The sequence below is a fragment of the Natrix helvetica genome, assembly GCF_964273705.1.
Source record: "Natrix helvetica genome assembly, chromosome: 2".
Lineage (NCBI taxonomy): Eukaryota > Metazoa > Chordata > Lepidosauria > Squamata > Natricidae > Natrix > Natrix helvetica.
The window spans coordinates 157,631,097-157,656,714 of NC_138552.1; the positions used below are offsets into that span (position 1 = coordinate 157,631,097).

General features: G+C 41.4%; 1 protein-coding gene across 1 annotated transcript in view; it reads left to right on the plus strand.

Moving 5' to 3' along the window:
- DLGAP2 (DLG associated protein 2) overlaps window positions 1-25,618 on the plus strand; it is a 195,721-nt gene that overhangs the window by 49,626 nt on the left and 120,477 nt on the right. The window contains exon 2 of the mRNA XM_081945749.1: window positions 9,272-9,337. The gene's annotated coding sequence lies outside the window, so the exon portion shown is untranslated. The remainder of the gene's footprint in view (window positions 1-9,271; window positions 9,338-25,618) is intronic.

A 25,618-nucleotide genomic window follows, 5' to 3' on the forward strand; every position in this document is an offset into this window, starting at 1 on the left:
TAACAACTCTAATTAGTGAAAACAATTTGGATATAAACTGTAAATTGGGACCTGGGAAAAAGACTTAACAATTTTATTAATACTTTTTAGTTTGGATTCTGTTATGAAGATGTAATTCTTTCTGGGTACCTATAAATTTTACTACAATTTAGATATAAACTATAATATGGGACCTGGGGAAAAGATTCATTAATTATATTTGTTTAGATTTTGCTATAAAGATGTAATCTTTCCTGGGTACTTATAAATTCTAGTAATAAATTTTTGTCTAGATTTATTATAAAGATGTTAGATAACTACAATAATAATAATGAAATGTTAATGAATAAAATATAATAATGATAGGGAACTATTAGCAAAGCAAAAGAGATGCTTCATGAGCTAGAGATTTAAATTCTGCAACGAAAAGGATCTCTGTCCTTCTATAGATATTTACTGAACAACTTTTGTGATAGCACAAAAATAATATTGATTAAACTTAATATAGGTGAGGCCTTGAGTATTGCATGTTTCAGTTCATATTTTAGAAATTCCACTCCCAAGGCTTTAATTCTGGAAAGAATTGCAAAGAATATCTCTGAAAAAGTGAGCAGCATTTCTTCTTCTTCTTTTTTTATTACTGTGATTGCCATCTCTGATAGGCAGTTGCTTATTTGCTAGCAAGTTATACAACTCCTGTGTTCTGCAGTTCTCTGACATTCAGAGCAATATAAAGAAAACTTCATAGTTTCTCCATGGCAACCATAGCATTACTTGATACTCAGTCTACTTCCAAGGTGCTTTTGCAAGGCCTCATAGAGGAAAGACAGAATGACAGGAAAGCCTCTGAACACCACCTGAGAAATGGAAGGCTGTGGAAATATAATGAAATCTATAAAACTTTTCTAGCCTGCTACTTCACATTCCATCATTCCACCATTTTTATGGGCTTGCCATGCAAGCAAAAATAATGCAGTCCAGTTACTTTGTCTGTAAAAAGTGGTTATATATGCTTCTAGCGTGATGAGGTACATAGAGGCCTACCTAATGTTCCCCTCAAGATTGTTGAAAAAATGCCTGAAGATGACACAGAAGTCACTCATATCAGCTATTAAAGTTAAAAGAAGTATTCATCCATTTAAATATACAAACAGTATATTTCTGTATTTCTGAAAACAGTTTTAAGTTCTTTGGTATTAGAGAAAAAACTCCTTCATAGAAAATCACATCGTGTAGTTTTCTCAGAAGAGCTGCTGAAGTGCTTTTGATAAATATTAATGCATTTTCAATATGATTTGGAACATTATTTGCATCTATCTGGCGGCACAAGGATTTTTGTTATAGTTTTGTTTGTTTGGGGGGGGGGGATCTTCCCTCTTCCTCAAATGTAGGAAGTTTCATTCCAAGGCTGCTACAAGAATTGTAAGAGATTCAGAAGAGGCTCCCTTCAACATGTACCACATTTCTGGTTTAAACGCCTTTTTAAGAGTGTGATAACTTAAATGGAGGTTTGTGGACTAATACAAACAAGTTGAAATTGCATGGAGTTCCTTCCTGCATTATTATAAAGGGAGCAGTCAAATAAAATTTATAACCACCCTTTAGTTATTCTCCTATATCTTACATAATGTCTGAGTAGAACTACAAGAAAAAACACTCTGAAAATGAAAACAAGCCAAAAATCAGTGTTTGATTATCAAAAGAACGAATATGACTGAACGTTTGTATGGAACTCAATCAGTCCTACATAATATTATATGACTTTCTGTTAAAAGCTTCTTCTCCTGAATATCCTATAGTCCAATGCTTCTTTGCGTCTCTCATTTTTTCAGCTGCTTGATTTTTGTTACCAACAGTTGAATATCATCTGAATCGCAGCAGAAAGCTTTTAAACATAGTGAGAAAAAGCAAGTTATTCAATAGGAGCATTGGTGTAAGACAAACATCCATGGTTTCATACATCATTGCTGATTTTTAGTTACTGCAACAGCAACAATAAGAAAATTAGTTTTGAAATTGGATGAAATCTAATGGAAATCATTTTGTTCAGTACAAATGACATGTCATTAGATTATTTTTCAAAATAGTAATACTTTCCTGATTTTGTTAGATATAAAATAAATGGATCATTCGAATTACTTTTCCCTTACACTGTAGTAGCATACAAAGCTTCCCAGTGTGTCATAAAAGTTTGTATGAATTGAATTCAATTTGACTGGCATTTAGGAAACGAAAAGTGGTGCTTTGAAAGCTTGTGAATCCTGTTTTCAACAAATTGTGGCCTATTTAACTGTCCTTAAATAAACAGACTAAAATATATGGTAGACAGAAATTATGCTTTTATAGTAATAGCATTAAATTGCCATTGTTGACATGCTACAGGTACACAGGAATATTTACCTGCTGTGTATGTGTTCCTGCTGTATATTGTTTCCTAAATTACCATAGGTTTAGAATGCTCCTAGCAAGACAAGGAAGATGTTCAATCAGTTGTTTCTACTTTAACAGGATAAAGGCAATGATTAGCAGTAATATCTAACTTTCAGTTATACTCAGAACACGTTACTTATCTTTATATGCAGAATTTAACAGGCAATAAAATTGCATACAAGCATATTTTTCTTTGAATAAAATATTGGAAGATGAAGAAAACACACAGACACAAAGTCATACACATGTATTTATTCAGAAGTTAAATAATATCAGTTTAAGAGACTAAGAACACTTAATAGCAATATTCATCGAGAAGAACATAACCACACAAAATTGACAGTAACTAAAATGATGGACAATCATGCTGTTATTTAAAAAGTGCACCAACCATCACTTTTTCTAATCTTAATAGTACTGACAGGTTAAAATGAAATTGTCTTCTAGGGCATTTTTACATGTAACTATCGAAAGATTTGCAATAAAACTAAGGTAATTTATCTAAAAATTATGAACAAGATTTGACACGTAGTGGATGAACTTTGGCCATTGCAATAATGTGAGTTCAAGAAAGACTGATTAGGCCAGAGGGGGCAACTAAGGACTCCTTAGGACCTGGGTACTTCAATTTCCAGAATTCCTGAGCCAGCCAGGAATGTTGAAGTCCAGCTGGCTCAGGAATTCTGGTAGTTCACATTTCCTAAAGGAGCCATGAATGTATTGAACGTATTTTTTAATATCAGAAGTGCAAGTTTCCTTCCTCCTATGTAGAATAAATCTCTTTGCCAAATAGTAGGCTTGATAGGGCAAATTCCACTTCTTGAGAATCTAATTCAATATTAATTAGGGACACAAATGTAAATAGTTTTGTGGTTATTTGGAACCAGTTTCTGAACTTTCTGTGTGAAAGAGAAAAAAATGAAACTTTGACTTTGGGTTTGTGTTTTGACAATTAAGTGGGTTTATTGATATTGAAATGGCTAATTATTATTGGGCATAACTAAAAAGTCGATGTTACAACTATACTATGTATCTTACTGCATCGAAAAAGGATGGAAGTCACTTCTTTTTTATTTTTTAAATTTCTTTAAAAATTTAAAATTTTCTATTCACTCTATTACCTTTCCTTTCCTGTTCTTCCATTTATCATTATTTATTTGTCTTTATTTCTATTTGTATTTTATATTGTCTTTAATTCTATTTGCATTTTATGTTAAGGAAAAAATCTTTTAAAAAAAGAATTACTAGAATCTAATTCAACACCACATTTACATCTTTAATTTCTATATTTTCCCTAACTTTGTATTAACTGTTATAATGAATTGAAATCAAAACGGAACTGTAACTGAACAGGACCAAATCATGTGGAGCAGATAGCCCTAAATATTGTTATAGTACCAGTACAAAGAAAAAATCTAACCTTTGAAGAAATATGTTTTGAAGAGTCCACAAAACAAAATGTTCAAAGACTCCTTGATAAAATCTTGAATGCATATATGCTGATAACTGGGCATGTAGACATATTTAAACAACCTATGATTTACCTCAAGACAAATATACAGGTAAATGACTGTAATTTTCTTATAATAGTCCAGGGATATTTTTAATCCTAATGCATGCAAATTTCCCCTCTATACACACATCACACACACATCACACACACATCACACACACATCACACACACGCACTCACACACACATCACACACACACACACACACACACACACCCCAATGTAATAGTATGGCCAGAATATAAAGTACTTTGCCCTGCTTAATAAGCTTTGTACTGATATTGAATAATGATCCCAATTAGCCAAAATATTAGCATTTTTAAAAAAGCTTATATTCAGCCTTCATAACCATATGTTGTGATTGTCTAAAAAATGAAGTTAAAAGTGCTTGATGTAACTTAATGGAGAAAGATACAAATCCATGTGTGATAACTCTGGCAGCAAAATAGAAATAGGACAACTTAATCCAATATACCAAGGATATACCAAATCTTTTAAAAACCTACTTCAAAGACTTCACCTGAAAGGTGCACAAATGATTCTGGATCCTACATGGACCCCACAGTTGTTAAAAAGAAAATCTCATGTAAATTGAGACTAAATTATCTCTTAAGAACACACTATGGATCGGAGCAGGGATGAGAAGCAACTTCATTGGTGGACGTTTTAGTCAATGCATGCTTGGAGGATTCATTTTGTGAACAGGAGATCTCAGAGTTTTAAATGTCTCATTGGCTGATCATGGTTGATTAATCTAATGCAACATTTTTCCACCTGGGTAACTTTAAGGGGAGTGCTGGCTGAGGAATTGTGGGAGTGGAAGTCCACACTTCTTAACATTAAAAACACTCAAATGCAAAGTGTTTATGGAAAGTCTCAGTCATCCAGATAGTGGTTGTTGTTGTGTTTTAAATGGCAACTAGACTTTGTTGACTTTTCTTCAAGATGTTTCACGTCTCATCCAAGAAGCTTCTTCAGTTCAAAGTAAATGGCGGGGAATGGAAAGATATGAATCCCACCAGAACTGAACTGAACTGAACTGAAAAAGCTCCTTGGATGAGAAGTGAAACATATTCAAGAAAGTCCAGTTGATGTTAGGGGGGGGGGGGAAGGAAGGGGGAGGAGCTTATTTTGGGACTCAAGTGCAAAGTATTCCAAGCTCTACCCCTTAACAACTAAGAGGCACTGTTTTACCTAGTTGCTTTAGACAGGATTCCATATTATCCCTCCAGTTTCTTGTTTGCGACTCTTTTTTTTTGGTCACTTCTCTTTTCTGTCAGACTGAGATCAAAGCGTAATTTTTTAAGTCCAAAATTTCCATTGCTAAATGAGACAGTTGTTAATTGAGTTTTACCCCATTTTACAACCTTTGCCACAGTTGTTAAATGAATCACTGCAGTTGTTCAGTGAATAACACGGTTGTTAAGTGAATCTGGCTTCCCCATTTACTTTGCTTATCAGAAGTTCACAAAAGGTGATCACATGATCCTGGGACACCGCGACCATCATAAATACAGGCCAATCGACAAGTGTCCGAATTTTGATCATGTGACCATGGGGATGCTGCAAGGCAAGTGTGAAAATGGTCAAAAGTCACTTTTCCATGCCGTTTTTCATTTTGAACAGTTATTAAATGAATGGTTGTAAGTCAAGAACTAACTGTACGAATAAGATGCATTTGCACAGAAGCCTGTTAACATTCCTCTTTTTTCATGATTTTTGACCAGCTGACTTAGTCTAGTCTGCAAGAATCTGACCTTTGAATGCACTACTCATCAGACTTTCAGATGTTCTATATAATAGCAGAAAGGGGATCCTTTGTTTGATAAAATGGTAGTTCCTAAATCTGCCCTTTGGTTGAAAATCAAAGTAGATAAAAGGCCTCAGAAGGTCTTCTGAGCCTTTCCTTGCAAATCTTTTAACTTGGAACAGATTTGGAGCCTTTGGCCTGAATGAAAGCTGAACAAACCTTCCAAACGTTGAGTGCTGCCACAAAGATGAAGAATAGAAGAATGTAGCGATAGATAGCTAGAATGCTATAGATTTACTGGCATTTGAATGGAGCTATGTGACTCGATTTCTTTTTAATCTAAAGCTACATTTTTCGGCCTAATGGTTACTGTGCCGGAGTGACTAAGATGTGTGTGGATAGACTCTAGAACTGTGATGGCAAACCTATGGCACGTGTGCCACGGGTGGCACGCGGAGTCATTTGTTAGGGCACGCGAGGTGTTGTCCTGTCAGTTCCAGCACATATGCGCATGCTGGCCAGCTGACTTTGGCCTTCTTTTTTGGCCGTTTTTCACCTTCCGAGGCAAAAAACCACCCAACGTGCAAACCAGAAGTTTGGGAACGGATTCTCCCTCTCCTTATGGCACATGATCCGAAAAAGGTTAGCCATCACTGCTCTAGAAAATCCATTTGCTTGTCACAAAGGCTATTTCATGAAGATGGAGACATAGACTCATATTGTGTTTTTATTTGTCCTCTATTTTTTTTCTTGCAAAGAGACCTCTTGTTTGACTTTCTATTGAAACCGTTTCTTTAAGCTTCTAGGGGGAGGAAACCCAGCCTTTGAAAAATCAGTAGAGGGACTGCATTGGACCTGAAGCATGACTTTTTTTTTCTTTTTTGTACTGTAGTCTGTAAGGTAATTCTTGTCGTAATCAGCAAATCCAAAGCCAGGGCCTTCGTGCTTTTTCTGAGACAAAATGCGAAGGCCCCAGGGTAATGTCAGTGGGAAACTTCCATGTGTAACTCTATGTATGGATTGAAAGCCAGCCAATCTGGTTTTTTGTTGTTGCTGTTGTTGTTGTTAACAGTTGACTACAACGATGAGTTCCCTAAGGTATAATCTCAACATTTTCACTCTTTGGAAGTAAAAAAATAAAGAAACCAACTTTCTATTTTACTTTTGGGAAGTAAAGAAGCAGACAGTTATTTATAGTGGTCTCTTGAGTTAATCTGATCTTCTGTAGCAGTTAACGGGGGTGACATAGAAAAAAAAATAGTTCAGATTACAATAGCTCATTGGAGTTGTGTGGGTTTTTTCATCCTTCTGGTTTATTGTGGGCACATGATAAAAATAATCACAATAATGTCCAAATAAGAATAATAGGAAAACATTCTGGTGTGCAATGGTCTGTGAAAAGCACAATTACTGAAAAAAACCAGTAAAAATTACCCATTCCTTTTATTTAAATCTTACATTACAGCAAAGCAAACAGCTGTACTTTTTATTTCAGTGTTATGATTCTCTTTTTAAAAAATTGATTTTAATGGCTTAAGTAAAAGCTTGTATGCATTTGGGGAGCTAGCATGTACTAACCACAATCATCCATTAAATAGAATGAAATTTGATGTTTGTTGGCCAAGGGGAAACTAGGCCTATTTTTATTGCAATAAATATAAAATATGTTTTCCTTTTACCAATTGTAACTGTTAAGGAACTGTCAAATCTTCATTACATTTGTTGAAGAGGGTCCCTATTACTTTTTGTTCTCATTTTAAAAAGAGAGAAGAGAGGCTAAAATAGTCAATCCATGGCACTAGGCCGGAATCACTTTGCATTTCGACATTTTTTTTAAAAAAAATTACAACCTTATTTTTCCTTTACTTCAGTTTAGTACCATTTTAAAAGTTCACTTACTTTATGGCATTTTCTGTTATTGTTATAATTCACGTGAGGAAATAAACTTAGAGACTCTTCTCAGTTTAACATGTAGACAAGCACATGAGCTCATCTCTATGGAAACTGTCTGGTTTGTGTTTGCATTTAATTGTAATTGTCCAGAGCCTCTCCAAATAGATTTTATTTAAATACACATACCTCTCACTTCTTAGAAAATTCATTATATTTAATATGTTAGTCTGATTTCAAGGTAGTTACACAATTTATGGTGCACAGTGAAATGAATAGTTTTATATAGAAAAAGTTAAATATTTTTCTCTGAAAACTTTTCAACTTCGCAAGTTCGGCACAATCTTTCCTATTATTGCTTTCTTAAGTGTGCTAGCTGAGACCTTTAGAATAGGTTTTAGCCAGTATCAAATCTATACGAAGTAGCATTTGTTCTTGTACGTATTATTAAAAACTAGCTGCTGAAAGAAAGAAAAAAGAGATTTAGATGGGTAATCTTCCCCAATCTGATGTCTCTAGGTTGTCATGTTATTTGGAGACTATACAGCTCATAAACCAACAGATCACAAGTATGAGAATAAATTTCATTACCATGACTTGAATCTTGAATATATAATCTGTAAAAATGGAAACACTGGATCTAAATCTTATAGAAAGTTCTTTATATTTATATTTGCAGCTAAAATTATAACTGAAATAAATTATATGAAGATCATAATACTAAAATAAATTATCCCAAAGGTACTTTTTCACAAGGCAACTGGACCTTCTTTGTTTTTCCTTGAAAACATCTCACTTCTCATTCATGAAGCTTCTCTTGGATGAGAAGCAAAACATCTTCAAGGAAAAACAAAGAAAGTCCAGTTTCCTTTTGAAAAAGCACCTTTGAGGCATCCATGACCTCGATGACTAAGAATATTCATAGTCTACAATATATTGAAAAAATATGTTATCAGAGCTTTTAAAAAGGCATCTTTTTATTTTATGAAACTTATAAATGATGAAAAATCCTGGTAAAACAGACTGTTAGTTAAAATTGTTCTGTAAATAAAAGAATACCTTTTATTCTTTTAGGGAAAAATCACATGACCATAGGATGTTGCAAATGGTCTTAAAATGTAGACCAGTTGCCGAGTGCCCAAAATGCAACCATGTGACTACACTGGTGGGGACCAGCCATTGAAATATCAATTCAGATAATAAATAACTTTTTTGAGATTTGTTGTAACTTTGAACAATTGCTAAGCAGCAGTTCATAATTTGAGGACTACCTATATTAGGAAGGCAGGGGTGGGTACCGGCTTCTTCTACTGCCCACTCAGGGATACGCTTTGGGTGCTTGCGCACTTGATGTGCAGTAGGTAAAAAAATCCAATATGGCGGCGCCTATGGCGGCACCTATAGAACTGGTTCAGGGGCGTGGCTGGCCGATTTACTACCTACCTGGCCGAACCGGTCCGAACCAGTAGGAACCCACCTCTGTAAGAAAGGATATTAGGAAAACCTTCACAGTTTTAAGTAGGAAAATGAAGACTGAAACAAGAAAATACACTGTTTCGTCAATCTCAGCAACTTTAAGATGTATGGACTTCAACTCCCAGAATGCCCCGTCAAACTATTTAAGAGATACCAGGTTTTTAAAAAGTGTATTATTCCCTAATCTTGAGTTTTGAAAATATCTATATTCTTGACCTTTTTCTGTCTTTTCAGAGGAAGACGGTGGTGACCTCCTCAAGACGGGGATCAGTTTTCCTGGCACGCCAGAAGAAGAGCTAGGTACAAACAATATTTTTAAGCTGAACAAAACTTGTCTTGGTCAATCATTATATGCCACTTAATGCTTCAGCTGTTTAAAAGCAACTGTGTGATTACATCCACTTTTTGTTTTATTTCATAATTACATGGAATAGGATTTTAATTTCAGATTTATGATCAACATGTATTTCTCACCTATTTCCTATATTCATTCTACACTATCACCACTTCCAGCTTTTCTCACTGTGTGTATTGGGCATAGAAAAGCCAAAGCATTAAAAAAAAGCGCTTTAAAACAAGATGGCATATCTATAAAGGTCCAGATGAATTAAATTCATTGGGAAATCTTACGAGAGTAGTCTAACAGTCCATTTTAAGAGCTGCACTTCCTTATTTAAAATTTTTGGAAAGTATTCAGCTTGTGATCTAGGCTCTTTTCATACAAGAAAAAAAATTCCTACATTGACACAAGAAAAAATATTTTATCTCATACATACATGAGTGGTAGGTGTGTGTAAAATATATATACACACACATATATACATACATTTATATAGAGAGAAATGCATACATTTATAAATATAATATATATTATATGTATATAACATATACATATATGTATGTATATGTGTGTATATACAGTATGTGTGTGTGTACATATATAACAGACATATGTTAATTGTTTATTAATATTTTTAACATCACCACAATTTATTCAGTTTAATAATAATATTAAATATCCACAGCAATGCAGCTAAAATGTCCACAGTAAGAAGTAAAAAAAAAAAGGCCTGGTCATACAGATGAAGTGTAGTGGAACTGCACAATATCCAACACTAAACATAGATGGGATCCCATCTCTTTCCAAATGGTCTGGAAACCTTGTATTTATAATAACTTCCAGAAAAAAAACAAAAGAAGAGCAAGTCTGATCTTGATAAACCGTTTGATCTTATATGTCTTGTTAACAGAAGGCAGTTCCTGAAAGTACTTAGAATCCATGTAGAATTTAATAGATTAAGACCAAAGTCTAATTGCACTCAGAAGTCAATGAAAAGTGGATGAGAGTCCTATAGCTGGCATCAAGTATTCATGGCAATGAGTACCAGTCAGTGTGTCTCTGCCTTTTACATTAATTGTAGTATTTGAATGATCTTCTACTGCCTTGTAAGAAGATTGCAGTAATCCAAACAAGATTTTGTGAAGGAATAAATTATTCCAAGGTGCTTCTGCACCAGGTATGGCCAAAACTGAGGCAGCAGTGAGAGCTAGGCAAAGGATTCTTGGCCATAGTCTCAATTTGGTCAACCAACAGAAGATGCTTGTCCAGGAAGAACTCTGCATTCCAGACCTACTTCTGTGCCATCTCATCAAGAGATAACATTAGAGATGATGAGGCATTTTAGTGCACAAACTACAGCTCCATCTTGCTTGCTTTACCCTGTTTCATCCTACTTAGGCCTCAACATTTTTTGGACACTGGGATAGAATAGAATAGAATATTTATTTCTTAGCCGCACCCTCTCCCGAAGGACTCGGGGCGGCGTACAATAAAACATATAAAATACATATCTGGACAGGACATACATATAACAAAGACGTATATAAGACGTATACAAGGAGGAGGTAGGCTGATAGATAAAAAACAATTAAAAAATCACAATATTTAAAAACCCCAATAAATAAATTCAATTAAATTACACTAATAAAAACCCGTCAGGAGCGATATAGTTAGATCATGGTTGAGCCAGGCCAGCTACTTGGAATAGGTGGGTCTTGAGCTTAACTCGGAAGGACCGAGGTCAGACGTAGTCCTAATATCCGGAGGGAGGTCATTCCACAGGGCTGGGCCCGCCACAGAGAAGGCTCTACTCCTAGGCGCCGCCCCTCGACACTGTCTGGTGGACGGCACCTGGAGGAGTCCCTCTCCGTGCGAGCGAATTGGTCGCAGGGATGTATGGGGCAGAATACGATCCCGTAAGTAACTAGGTCCTGAGCCATGGAGTGGTTTAAAGATAGTTATCAAAACCTTGAAACGCACCCGATAGACCACAGGAAGCCAGTGCAGCTCGCGCAGGAAAGGTGTCACATGGGAGTACCTAGTACTCCCCATAATTACCCGCGCGGCTGCGTTCTGGACCAACTGTAGCCTCCGGGTGCATTTCAAGGGAAGCCCCATGTAGAGAGCGTTACAGTAGCCCAGGCGAGACGTCACCAGCGCATGAGTGACTGTGCGTAAGGCGTCCTGGTCCAGTAGGGGGCGCAATTGGCGCACCAGGCGAACCTGGTGGAACGCCCCTCTTGCCACGGCTGTCACATGGTCATCCATGGACAGCCGGGCATCCAGGAGGACGCCCAAATTGCGCGCCCGCTCCACGGGGGCAAGTTGAATGCCCCCGATGGCCAAGGATGGAATTAATTGGCTGAACCGGGGAGCCGGTACCCACAGCCACTCCGTCTTGGAGGGGTTGAGTTTGAGTCGGTTGTCATCCATCCAGACCCGTACGGCTTCCACACACCGGGACATCACTTCGACGGCCTCGTTGGGGTGGTTCGGGGTGGAAATGTACAGCTGAGTATCATCAGCGTACAGATGATATCCCACCCCAAAACCACGGATGATCTCACCCAACGGCTTCATATATGTGTTGAACAGGAGTGGCGAGAGGACCGACCCCTGTGGCACCCCACACGTAAGGGGGCTTAGGGTCGACCTCTGCTCTCCTGCCAACACATGTTGCGTCCGACCGGAAAGGTAGGAGCCGAACCACCGCAAAACGGTGCCCCGGACCCCCAGCCCCTCCAGTCGGCGCAACAGGATACCATGGTCGATGGTATCAAAAGCCGCCGAGAGGTCTAATAGGACCAGGATAGAGGAACAACCCCTATCTCTGGCCCTCCAGAGATCATCTACCAACGCGACCAAGGCCGTCTCCGTGCTGTGCCCGGGATAGAAGCCGGACTGGCGCGGATCTAGATAATCATCTTCCTCCAGATGTCATGGAAACTGATAAGCCACCACACTCTCTACAACCTTCACCAAGAAGGGAAGGTTGGAGACAGGACGATAATTGGCCAGCTCCATAGGGTCCAGGGAAGGCTTCTTGAGCAAGGGTCTCACCACCGCCTCTTTCAAAGAGGCCGGGAGAGACCCCTCACTCAGCGAAGCATTCACTAGGCCCAGGAGCCAGTCACGTGTAACCTCCCAGGATGCCAGTACAAGCCAGGAGGGGCATGGGTCCAATAAACATGTGGTGGGTCGCAGTCGTCCATGCATTCTGTCCAAATCCTCGATGGCAACCAAGTCAAACTCCTCCCAGATCAATGTCTCAAGACTCGCCACGGACGTCTCCATAGGGCCACTGACAGGGACCCAATCCTTCCGGATTTGAGCGATTTTATCCTGCAGATATTTCCCAAACTCCTCTGCCCTACCCTGTAAAGGGGCCTCCCGCGGCCTCTGAAACAAGAGGGAGCGGGACACCCGAAACAGGGCGGCAGGGCAGTTCTCTGCGGATGCAATGAGAGGGGCACAATATTGACGTTTGGCCGCTCTCAATGCCACAAGGTACGTCCTTAAATGGGCTCGTACCTGTGTTCGGTCAAATTCGGAACGGGAGGATCTCCAATGACTCTCTAGGCATCTCTTGCAGCGTTTCATCATCCTTAGCTCCTCGGTAAACCAAGGGGCCAGGGTGGATCGTTGCCGCCAGACAGGCCGCAAAGGCGCCACCCGGTTCAAGGCCCCGGTAGTCGCATTATTCCACGTGACCACCAGGTCCTCTACCCGGGGGCGGGTCAAGGTTGCAGGAGGTGGCCCAAGCTCCGTCTGGAACCTATCTGGTTCCATCAGGCGCCTGGGGCGGAACCATCTAGTGTTTTCAGGTTCCGCCTCCCCGCAGCGGGGGGTAGCACCAGGGAAGTCGAGTCGGAGGAGTGAGTGTTCTGACCATGACAGGGGAGTGATGGTTAAGTCCCCTCCTCCCAGATCACTCAACCACTGGCCAGAGACAAAAACAAGGTCCAGGGTGTGTCCTCCCTCGTGTGTCGGGCCCTGAATCAATTGAGTCAGGTCCATGGCTGTCATGGAAGCCATGAACTCCCGAACCCCCTCGGATGCTTCTCCCACCGATGGCAGGTTAAAATCCCCCATCACTAAGAGTTTGGGGGTCTCAACCGCCACCGATGCGATCAGCTCGAGGAGTTCAGGCAGGGCCGCTGATGTACAGCGAGGAGCCAGGTATACTATCAGCAGGCCCAACTGTCTCCCAGGGCCCCATTTCACAACAAGGGATTCACACCCGGACGTCTGTGGCACAGTGGACTCCCTTGGCTCTAAATCCTCCCGGATAATCGCTGCTACCCCACCACCCCTTCCCTGGGCCCAGGGCTGGTGAAATGCTAGGTAGCCTGGTGGGCACATTTCCACGAGGGGTAAACCTCCCTCGTGGCCCAGCCAGGTCTCCGTTATTCCCGCGAGGTCCGGCTCCCCCTCCAAAATTAGATCGTAGATGAGGGGGGCCTTATTAACGACGGACCTCGCATTGCATAGCAACAGCCTCAGGCCCTGGGTCTGCAGCTCCTGACCACCTAGAATGCGGGGGTTGGTACGAACGACCGGGTGTAACCAGCACCCACGGTCTTCCAACCGACTATGAGTTCTTAATCTGTCCTCGTATCTGCCCCTCCCTACGACTGTTGAAATCAGCGAGCCCTGTAGAGGAATGATATCCTCCCCCTCCTCCTCCCTTCCGCTCCATTGACATTGACAACATGACCTGCATAGGTTGGGTAGCAATTTAGATTTGAATGACATCATACTGTTGATACCATGAAACAACACAGGTTCTGTTATAACCTGTGGTGTTGCATGAAAGCAACAAAGCCAGATAACAGGTCTAACTTTCTTTTTTGCTTAAACTTTGCCCCCAATGTCTCCACATTTACTACAAGCCCTGGAGCAAAGCTCTCACATACACCTTCAACAGCCTCTGGCTGCAAGTAGTCCAGTAAGCAAGGTGAGCAAAACAGTAATCAGAGCCAGACGCTCAGTGAAGCAGGCAAACCGGGCAAGCAAAGTAATCTCCAGACATCCGCAAGTGCACATGAGGCTCCACAAATTCAATTCTTGTTCCCAACCAATGCCCCTCCCACCAGCATTTCCTTACATCTCAGTACTCAGGTGTGCCTTATGAAGGGGGCAGGGCACTTTCCTCCCTCATAGCGCTTCAGTCTATGTTGTTCTTGCCTTCTCTCTTGTCTTCATGCTCTAGAATCAGGAGGGGATGGTCCTTGCTCATCGCCTGATGTCTCTCATGTTCATCTTGCCCCTGTTCCTCCCTGTCTACAAGCTGTTCTAATCCTGAAATGCTTGGCCTGACTGGCTCTGCCCTTCCCCAGTTTCCTCCAAAGCCAACAGAACTGCCTCCTTGATCTCTGTCGACTCCTGTTCCAGCTCATCTTCCCCCGCAGATTCAGGCTCTGATAGGGCATAACAGGTTCTCCATTACCTTTCCCACCCCAACCATGGGCCCTATCGAAACCATGAACTCCAGAACTCTCCCTGATCAAGCTCCTAACACCAAAGAGCAAAGGGATTCTGGCACCAATCCAGAAATCAGATTCAGAAGTTTAGGTAGGAACCTAATAGTGCAACCAGATCATCAGAAAGATCCCTACATTGTTCATATTGCCCAGCAATGTTCCTTCTAAGCTGCGTAGCAAGTTGTCCACTTCCCACCTTGTAAGCCGGGCCTCCCACCTACACTCACCCACCCGCCCCCTGCCCTCCCTGGCGCCTCCCTCCAGGCTGATGGCCAAGTGCTTATTAAGGAGCCACCAAGCGCGGGACGCCCACAGCCTCCAATCCAGCGCCCCGCTCTCCTCCGCTTGGGAAACCACACGGCTCCAGAGGCAGTGCTTACCTTCTGCCCTCGGGAGGCTCTGGGGTCGGGAAGGGGAGTGGCCGCCACCTCCTGTCCACTTCCCCGGTGCTCTCTGCCCATTCTCCGGCTCCCTCCTCGCCCTGAAGAGCCGGCCGCGCCTCCTTTGCTTCAGGTGATTGTCCTGGAGATCTTGTCTTCAATGGATTCAATTGAAATAGAGCCTGTGTTCTGCGCAGATCAATGGGGCCACTGCTGGGAACCTCTGCCAGTTGCTTCAATGGTTTTATTCTCCTCACTATTTGTCTATCTGTCCATCTCTCAGCTCTATTAACTATGTCGGTTGGTCTGTCTGTGTCTCATCTATCTTTCATCTATTGATATAATCTTGAGGATCATATCTATTCTCCCTCCTTCCCTCTGAATGTCCAGTTCCTTCTGCTGACTCATCCATTGGTCTTTCTTGTCCTGCCCCAGTTTTGGAATTTTTCCCCCCTACGGAGGTACGGACTTTTGGTTGACTTTCTACTGGGGATTTTTTAACTTACTCCCCCCCACCAAATGGAGGCACCTGCCTTACAATGAACTTTATAAACCCTAGTTACCCAGGCTGATTATGACAAGCATCTAGCTTAGCATATGTTCCTCCAGAAATATAAAATAAAAGTGGAATTTGAAGAAAGCAATCCACATACAGCAAATTATAATAGATACCATCTGTTTAATCAAGGTGGAGAATAGTTATGTTAGTAATGTAGACATTTATAATTTTGTAATTAGGTTTATATCATAGGCTGAGAGATAAATTAGATGGGGTAGATCTACAGATAAGGTCTACAGATAGATCTAAATGAGCACAGAAATAAGTAATATAACAACACCTTTGCTTAATGGCATCCAGGATGTTGACAGAACTGATGTCGAAACATAAAGCTAATGATAAGACTGGAATAAACGTTGTTGTGAATAAAATTCAGGTGCTCAGGCATGAAAATATGCCGCTCAAACACTATACTTTTCTGCACACACTGGGAAAAAAATTAGAGGGAACATTGTTGCCCAGTTCAATATATAAGTTTTTACACCCTATATAAAGACTTGTTGTCTGGAACAAGGTCTCTAAGTTGCATAGTTTACTTTCTAACCATCACTTATGCACAATAAGGAAATCTGTCCAGCCAGTGGCAATTACTTATACAATATGCTTATATTGTATACTATGCCATTCATACCCTTTAAAGTACTTGACTAAATTAATTTTAATTATTATCCAAAATCCAAAGTACAATAGCACAAAATGATTATCTTAGCTGCCTATCTGTCACAGAAAGCGAATGACTGATTTGCTTTGGTCTTAAGCATCCTTGGCTAATTCACCTTAACTGAGTTCATCTAAATCTGAGAATATTGTCTTGTTATTAGCTGGGCCAACCTGAATTGTGAGAAGAAAAAGGAAGGTAGAAGGAGACTTATTGTACATGTGAACTTGATAAGTGAAAGGAAGGGAGGGAGGTAACTCAGCAGAACAGAAAACCGGAGCCAGGAATTTGAAAAGAAATAGAAACATGGGGGTTGGGTGGGTGGGAGAGGTAAGGAATTTCATATCTGCGACAGGTACATGTTGTCATTCAAGCAAAATCAATTTGAAATAGCCAAAAGGTTAATTGCTTCTGTTCAGACAAAGGTATCCCTATGTTTAACCTTTAACTATAATCAGTGGAATATAAAAATACCTAATCTAGGCTAGGCAAATTCCAAAGAAATGTATGATGTGTAAAATACTGCTTTTTGACCATAATTTACTCAAGCAAGGATTCTAGTTAACACCTTCTGTCATCTTTGTCACTCATTGTGTAGATATTTGGGGGGGAAGAGAGTAGGTGGAAGAGAATCATGTGGCGTTAACTGTCTTCACCTTCAACCTTGTGTTCATGGAAAATATGCAGTTAAGGCAATAGTGACTATTAAGCTTCCTGGCCAATCATGTTTCAGTTTCATAGAAGCTGATAAATGTGTTGAATTGGATAGTTATATCCTTAAGTGAACATTTACACTGGGTCTTCTGCTTTGAATGAATAATGAGGACAAATAATTTCACACTGATTCTGTTTTATTCTCCTTCCTCTTTGTTCTTTTACAGTTAGAAGCCTGTAAGAAAAGTAAACTGTTCCAGGTGTTTTCCATTTTATAACAAGTTGCGAAATAATTATAGAACGCTGCATAAATTTAGCACTTTTATATTCACAAACATGTTAGTTTAACCTGCACCGCAATGTAAACATTATTTAAAACAAAACGATTGAATTTCTGATATAACATATGATGATTAAATTTACATGTTAATTTATTTAAAGCATTTGTATATTCTTTCCATCACAAATATTTTTCACAAAGGGATTTGCAATGCAAATTAAAAGTACCTACTCTCACATACTTATTTCTACCAAAACTAATTGTGCAAAATGTTTTGATTTTTTCTAACATTCAGATAATTTAAAGATCTTGCACAGAACCTGCCAATATGAATAACTTAATTAGCAGACTTTCCTATTTATTCTAACAAAATTAAATTCTAACAAATTGCCTTAGGCCAGTGGTCGGCAAGCCGCGGCTCGCGAGCCACAAGCGGCTCTTTACACATTTTAATGCGGCTCTTCTGTGTGCCGGATTATTATCCTCCCTAATCATTGTGGATCGAAAAGAAAAAAGGGAAAGGGGCGCTTGTTTTGAAGTGCCCGCTCCCCTCCCTCCTCTTGGGCACTTCAAAATAAGCGCCCCTTTCCCTTTTTTCTTTTCGACCCACAATGATTAGGGAGGATCCTGAAGTCGGGCGGGGACCAGCAAAAATCTAACCGGGGAGCCGGGCAGTAGCAAATTAGCCAATCATGTGAGGAAAGCGAGGTCTGACCGGGTGGGCAGCGAAACTCCAGGGCTCTCTGTTCTAATTCCCCGTGAAAACTGTTGCCTCTGAAGCGTTTGCTCTACTGTTTGAACCTTTAAGCGTCCCTTTCCCTTTTTTCTTTTCAACCCACAATGATTAGGGAGGATCCTGAAGTCGGGCGGGGACGAGAAGCGAGGAGGCAGTTTAGCCTTTTCTGCCTCCTCGCTTCTCGTCCCCGCCCGACTTCAGGATCCTCCCTAATCATTGTGGGTTGAAAAGAAAAAAGGAAAAGGGACGCTTAAAGGTTCAAACAGTAGAGCAAACGCTTCAGAGGCAACAGTTTTCACGGGGAATTAGAACAGAGAGCCCTGGAGTTTCACTGCCCACCCGGTCAGACCTCGCTTTCCTCGCATGATTGGCTAATTTGCTACTGCCCAGCTCCCCGGTTAGATTTTTGCTGGGGGGGGCGGGGGAGAAGCTCCTTGGCCTCCGTCTCTTTTTCTCCCTCCTCGCTTCTTGGGGCTCCACCAATGGGGGAGCAAGGCCCAGCACCAGGCTTTGGGCTAACACAGGGGTCTGCAAAGTTGGGTGTTTTAAGACTGGTGGACTTCAATTCTCAGAATTCTGGGAATTGAAGTCCACCAGTCTTAAGAGCCAATTTTGCAGATCCCTGGGCTAATATGATTGATGCCCTTGGTGGACTTCAATTCTCAGAATTCTGGGAGTTGAAGTCCACAAGTCTTCAAGCTGTCAGGTTTGAAGACCCCTGGGTTTTTTTTTTCTAAAGGGTTAGGGGTCCAAGGATCTTGTAACTTGACAGCTTTAAGACTTGCGTGCTTCAAATGCCAGAGTTTATTGAAACTAAAAACAGTGTACCATCCTATGTATTTTCGGTTTTAAAAATGTGGCTCTCAAAATAAATTTCAATCGTGGTTTTGGCGAGATTTGGCTCAGTTGAAAAAAAAGGTTGCCCACCACTGCCTTAGGCTAATGGGAAGGAAAGAAGAGAAAATGTATGTGTCTATATCAGCAAGAACAAGAGATTTTGATTTATTTTAACTATTGTAAAAATAGGAGGAGGAGTAAGCATTGTAAAAACTATATTGGATGGATTAGCAACTCAGCATCTTAATTTTAAATGATTATTTGTAGGATTATTTTGAAGACAAATAACTAAAGCCAAAAGGAAAAAGCTGTAGGTGTGATTAATTATGTGCGATCTAGTTGGTGTTGACTCTTAGCAACCACATAGACTTTCTCTAGCCTCCTTCAGGTCCCCAAATGGTGCACCCTTCACCATTGATTGTAATTGAGCCCATTAATTTTGCTGCTGATCTTTTCTTTTTTCCTTTCCACCTTTCTCAACAGGTGGACTTTTCAAGAGAACAAGTGTATGTGAAATATTATTTCTGCCTCTAGTGAGAACTCTAGGTTGATTTATTCTATGATCCATTTGCTTGTTTCCTTTGCTATCCATGGTATTTTCAAGAATCTTCTCCAGTACCATAATCCAAACATGTTGGTACCCTTTCTATTCTTCTCCTTCAAGGTCCAACTTTCACTTCTATAATGTGTCATAGGAAAAACTGTTTTCTGCATGATTCTTATCTTTGCAAGCACAGACATATCATGGCATCTGAATATATTTTTCAAGGTCTTTATGGCTAGTCCACCAAGTTTTGGTCTATGGCATATTTCTTGACTTGTTGGTTTCTTTATCATTAATAGTCCCCCCAAAACAGAATCTATCAACCACTTAAGTGTCTTTGTTATCAATCCTGAGACTGGTTTATGTATATATTGTCACTTATTTAGTCTTTTTTATATCTGTATGTAAGTTTAGGTCAATTTTTTTTTCAATTTCATTACTACAGCTTGCTGATCATTTACAATTTTAGCTATCAGAGTACTATTACCTGTATCAATATTTCACAACTTATTGGTATTTCTTCATCCAGTTTTAAAACCACATTCATCTTTTTCCAGTGCAGTCTCCCTCAATCTGTCTATATACTACTGAATTTCTCATGTCTGTAACCGTTGACTGAGTGAAACAGTGCATCAGAAGGAAAACGTTATAATCAACAAATGTACCTTAAATGGACTGACTGGGATCCTGGAATCCATTATTCCCAAGGAAATGGAATTTGGGAAAGTTTTAACTGCTTCAGTATCACCAGATCACGTTATTCTCATTTTTGGCTCTGACTATTTCCCTTACATACAGGAAGGGAAGGGAAGGGAAGGACAGCACAAGGTTCTGACATCACAAGCCAGCAGGAAATCAGATGTGATTGCTGCACAAAATGATGTTTTGCCAATCCTTGACCATTCAGTTTCTTTCTTTAGGTAAGAGTAAATAGGGAATATATTCGAAGGTATCTTGTATGTTGACACCCTTTACAAGAAATACAAGGAGGAGGAGGAGGAGGAGGAGGAGGAGGAGGAGGAGGAGGAGGAGGAGGAGGAGGAGGAGGAGGAGGAGGAGGAGGAGGAGGAGGAGGAGGAGAAGAAGAAGAAGAAGAAGAAGAAGAAGAAGAAGAAGAAGAAGAAGAAGAAGAAGAAGAAGAAGAAAAAGAAAGAGTAGTGTAGATTTCAGAACAGAAGAAAAAGAACTGGAGAAAATCACAAAATACAAAGACCTCCAAATAGAAATAGAACAATTGTGGGAAAAGAAAGTACAGATAGTAACCATTAGTAATAGGCATCCTGGGTGCAATCCTAAAACAACTGGAACACCACTTGAACACCATCGATATTGATAAAATCACCACCAGTCAATTGCAAAAGGCAGTTTTACTAAGAACAGATTACATCCTGTGTTGATGCCTTTAACACCTGCAGACAGCATCAACCTATCCCAGTAAACATCAGGCTGACTGTGGACAAACCATAATGATATTTCTATTTCTAATTTACAGCCAAAAGACTTGAAAATACTGTATAGAATTTAAGCATACTCTGCCCAGTTCTGCTTGATCTTTGAATCAATTACTTTTGTCCATTGGCATCTGTTAGCATACTAATTCAAGACTAATTGGCATCTGTTAGCATGCTAATTCCTCCTGAGTTCAGAGATCTTTCCAGCAAAATAAAACAATCTTTTAAGTATGGTTTATGCATGAAAGATCCAGAGTTTTTTCACATATTGATAAATTCCAAATCTTTGGTATCTCATTCAACATTACCCAAACATGTCCAATATTTATGCCCTATTCAATCTTACCTTTCTAATAAATGGAATTTGTTAGCCACCCTTATCAAATATCCTTTTAGCATCTAAGATGAAGTGCATCTAAAATTAAAATTTGAATCTTTAACATGATTTCAATGCCTAAGCATTTAATACAAAGTATTCCAACACTTTATTCCATATGTTTTATAAATTAGCAAGTTGTAATGTACAAGCTTTAATTTAGCTTTAGGACTATCTATGGAAGACGATTTGAAAAATCGTTATCATGATTGTCATGACAAATGCAGAATATGTGCTTGTATTATACTATAGATCTCGGGAGACTGCAATAATGGGATTAGGTTTTTGAGCTAAATAAAAACAGAAACCCATAAAATAAGCAGCTTCAGTGTCAAATTTATCCTCTAGCTCCAGGAATAAAAGCTCACATATAATTTTAAGCTGACTTTCCTTAGTGTTGCAGGGAATGTTTTAAAAAATGTACATTATTTATATGAATAATTAAATATGTGGGTCATCTCATCCTGATTATTTTTGTTTACTTTAAAACTTATGTCACATCAGTTTTACACATCACTAATACAAATTGTTATTAATGTTTTCCCGATGAAAAATGGTTCTTGTGTGTGAATTAATTACCAGACTTTTCAGCACTGCCATTTTTTTAATATGTACAAATACTTCTTTACTGATTTATATCGTCAGGTTTCTAAATCAAAATGTCAACTTCATCTGCAAATTATCAATTGCATCAGGGAAGAGAGCTTTTGAAGTTGTGGGTAACTCAGTTTGGTTTTCTTGCTCTTCATTTAAGTGCTGCCTAAATTGAGCCAAAACCTTTTTATTAGCTACCTAGTAAACTGCTCTTCCTCTATTTAGAAAGCATATTTTCTTTTCCTCTGTTTTCCTAGTTTCCTAGACCCACATTAAAGGAGGCTTTACATAGAACCTGCAATCTTTCCTATTCACAAAATTAAATTCCAACAAATTACCTTACACTAATGGGAAGGAAAGAAGACAAAATCTACAAGGATGTGTAAACAAGTACAAGAAATTTTGATTTATTTTAATTGTAAAACAATTGAGGATTAGTAGTAGACAACATAAAAATGCATTGAATGGATTAGCATAGCAACAACTTGATTTTAAAGGATCATTTGTAGGATTCTTTTGAAGGCAAATAACTAAAGCCTAGGAGAAAAGGCGATAGACATGATGTGTCACCAAGTTGGTGTTGACTCTTAACAACCATACAGATACAATTTCTGCAGCCTTCAGGTCCCCAAATGATGTATCCATCACCATTGTCATTGAAAGTATTCATTTTGCTGCTGAGAATCCTTTTCTTCTTTTCTTGCTACCTTTCTCTGCAAATGGACTTTTCAAGAGAACTGAGCCTTCACAAATGTGTCCAAAATATTATTTGGGCCTCCAGCGGGAACTTATTTATTTATTTATTTATTTATTAGATTTTTAGACCGCCCCCTCTCCCAACAAGGGACTCGGGGCGGTGTACAGTCAATGCAAATAAAATACAATCATAACAATGAAATACATTTAAAATACATTTGGAGGGGGAGATAGACTGTACAAGAAATAAATTATTCTAAAACCCTAAAAACATCCCAATTAAAACCCGAAACCCAATTAAAATAAATCCCCGGGAGGTAAAACTAAGAAAGTGCCAGGCCAGCTGATTGAAATAGGTGAGTCTTTAACTTTTGACGGAAGGAGCGGAGGTCGGTGGTAGTTCGAATGTCAGAGGGGAGGTCGTTCCAGAGGGTTGGGCCCATCACAGAGAAGGACCTACTCCTAGGTGTCGCCCGTTGGCATTGCCTAGCGGACGGCACCAGGAGGAGCCCCTCCCTGTGTGAGCGGATAGGTCGCAGGGACGTGTGTGGTAGGATGCGATCCTGCAGATAACTAGGTCCTATGCCATGGAGCACTTTAAAGATGGTGATCAATACCTTGAAACGCACCCGAAAGGCCACAGGTAGCCAGTGCAGCTCACGCAGGAGAGGTGTTACGTGGGAGTAACGTGTACTCCCCATAATAACCCGCGCGGCTGCGTTCTGAACTAGCTGCAGTCTCCGGATGCGTCCCAAGGGAAGCCCCATGTAGAGGGCATTGCAGTAGTCCAGGCGAGACGTCACCAGCGCATGAGTGACCGTGCGCAGGACACTCCGGTCCAGTAGGGGGCGCAATTGGCGCACCAGGCGAACCTGGTGGAACGCCCCCCTTGCCACGGCTGCCACATGGTCCTCCATTGACAGCCGGGCATCAAGGAGGACGCCCAAATTGCGCGCCCGCTCCACAGGGGACAGTTGTTCGCCCCCTATGGCCAGCGATGGAGTCAGCTGGCTGAACCGAGGTGCCGGCACCCACAGCCACTCGGTCTTGGAGGGGTTGAGTTTGAGTCTGTTGTCCCCCATCCAGACCCCGACGGCTTCCAAACACCGGGACATCACTTCGACAGCCTCGTTGGGGTGGTTTGGGGTTGAGATGTACAGCTGAGTATCATCAGCGTACAGGTGGTACTCAACCCCAAAACCACGGATGATCTCGCCCAGCGGCTTCACATATGCGTTGAACAGGAGAGGCGAGAGGACTGACCCCTGTGGCACCCCACAGGTGAGTGGCCTCAGGGACGACCTCTGCCCCCCTGTCAACACACATTGCTTCCAGTCGGAGAGGTAGGAGCCGAACCACCGCAAAACGGTGCCTCCGACTCCCATCCCCTCCAACCGGCGCAATAGGATACCATGGTCGATGGTATCAAAAGCCGCCGAGAGGTCTAATAGGACCAGGATAGAGGAACAACCCCTATCTCTGGCCCTCCAGAGATCATCAACCAACGCGACCAAGGCTGTCTCAGTGCTGTGCCCGGGTCGGAAGCCGGACTGGCGTGGGTCTAGATAGTCGGATTCGTCCAGGTGTCGTGGAAATTGCTGCGCCACCACATTCTCCACAACCTTCGCCAAGAGGGGGAGGTTGGAGACTGGACGATAATTAGCTAGTTCCATTGGGTCGAGCGAAGGTCTCTTGAGCAAGGGTCTCACCACCGCCTCTTTCAAGGCAGTTGGTAAGTATCCCTCACCCAGTGAGGCGTTCACCAGGCCCAGGAGCCAGCCTCGTGTCACCTCCCAGGCTGCCAGTACCAGCCAGGAGGGGCACGGGTCCATTAAACATGTGGTGGGTCGCAGCCGTCCACGCAACCTGTCCAAATCCTCGGGGGCAACAGAGTCAAACTCCTCCCAGAATGGTCTCTCAAGACTCGCTGTTGGCGGCTCGTCTGGTCCACTGACGGAGGTCCACCCGCTCCGGATCTGATCGATTTTGTCCTGAAGATATTCCCCAAATTCCTCTGCTCTACCCTTTAAGGGTGTCTCCCGCGCCCCCTGAGATAAAAGGGAGCGGGTCACCCGAAACAGGGCGGCAGGGCGGTTATCCGCGGACGCAATAAGGGCAGCACAATGTCTACGTTTGGCCGCTCTTATTGCCACAAGGTAAGTCCGCAAATAGGCTCTTACCTGTGTTCGGTCAGATTCGGAGCGTGAGGACCTCCACCTGCTCTCTAGACGTCTCCTGTGGCGCTTCATCACCCTAAGCTCCTCAGTAAACCAAGGAGCCCGGGTGGGTCGATGCCGCAGGAGAGGTCGCAAAGGCGCAACCCGGTCCAAGGCCCCAGTCGTCGCCCTATTCCAGGCAGTCACTAGGTCCTTGGAGCAGGAGCGGGACAAGGCTACAGGTATTGGCCCAAGCTCCGTCTGGAATCTATCCGATTCCATCAGGTGCCTGGGGCGGTACCAGTTTATAGGGTCTGGTTCCGCCTCCTCGCGGTGGGGGATAGCGCCAGGGAAGTCCAGCCGGAGGGATGAGTGGTCTGACCATGACAGGGGCATGATGACTAAATCCCCTATTCCCAGATCACTCGTCCACTGTTCAGATACAAAAATGAGGTCCAGTGTGTGGCCCCCTTCGTGAGTGGAGTCCTGCACTAATTGGGTCAGGTCCATGGCCGTCATGGAAGCCATGAACTCCCGAGCCACCTCAGAAGCCGCTCCCGTTGACGGCAAGTTGAAGTCCCCCATGACCAGAAGTCTGGGAGTCTCAATTGCCGTCGTTGAGATTAGCTCGAGGAGCTCGGGCAGGGCTGCTGATGCATAGCGAGGAGCCAAGTATACAATCAGCAAGCCCCACTGCCTCCCTGGGCCCCAGTTCACACCAAGGGACTCACACCCGGGTATCTGAGGGACAGTGAACTCCCTCGGCTCTGTAGATTGATTGGTTTGGTCATTCATTTGCTTGTTTCCTTAAAAGATAAGCAATAAGGCAGTGATAGC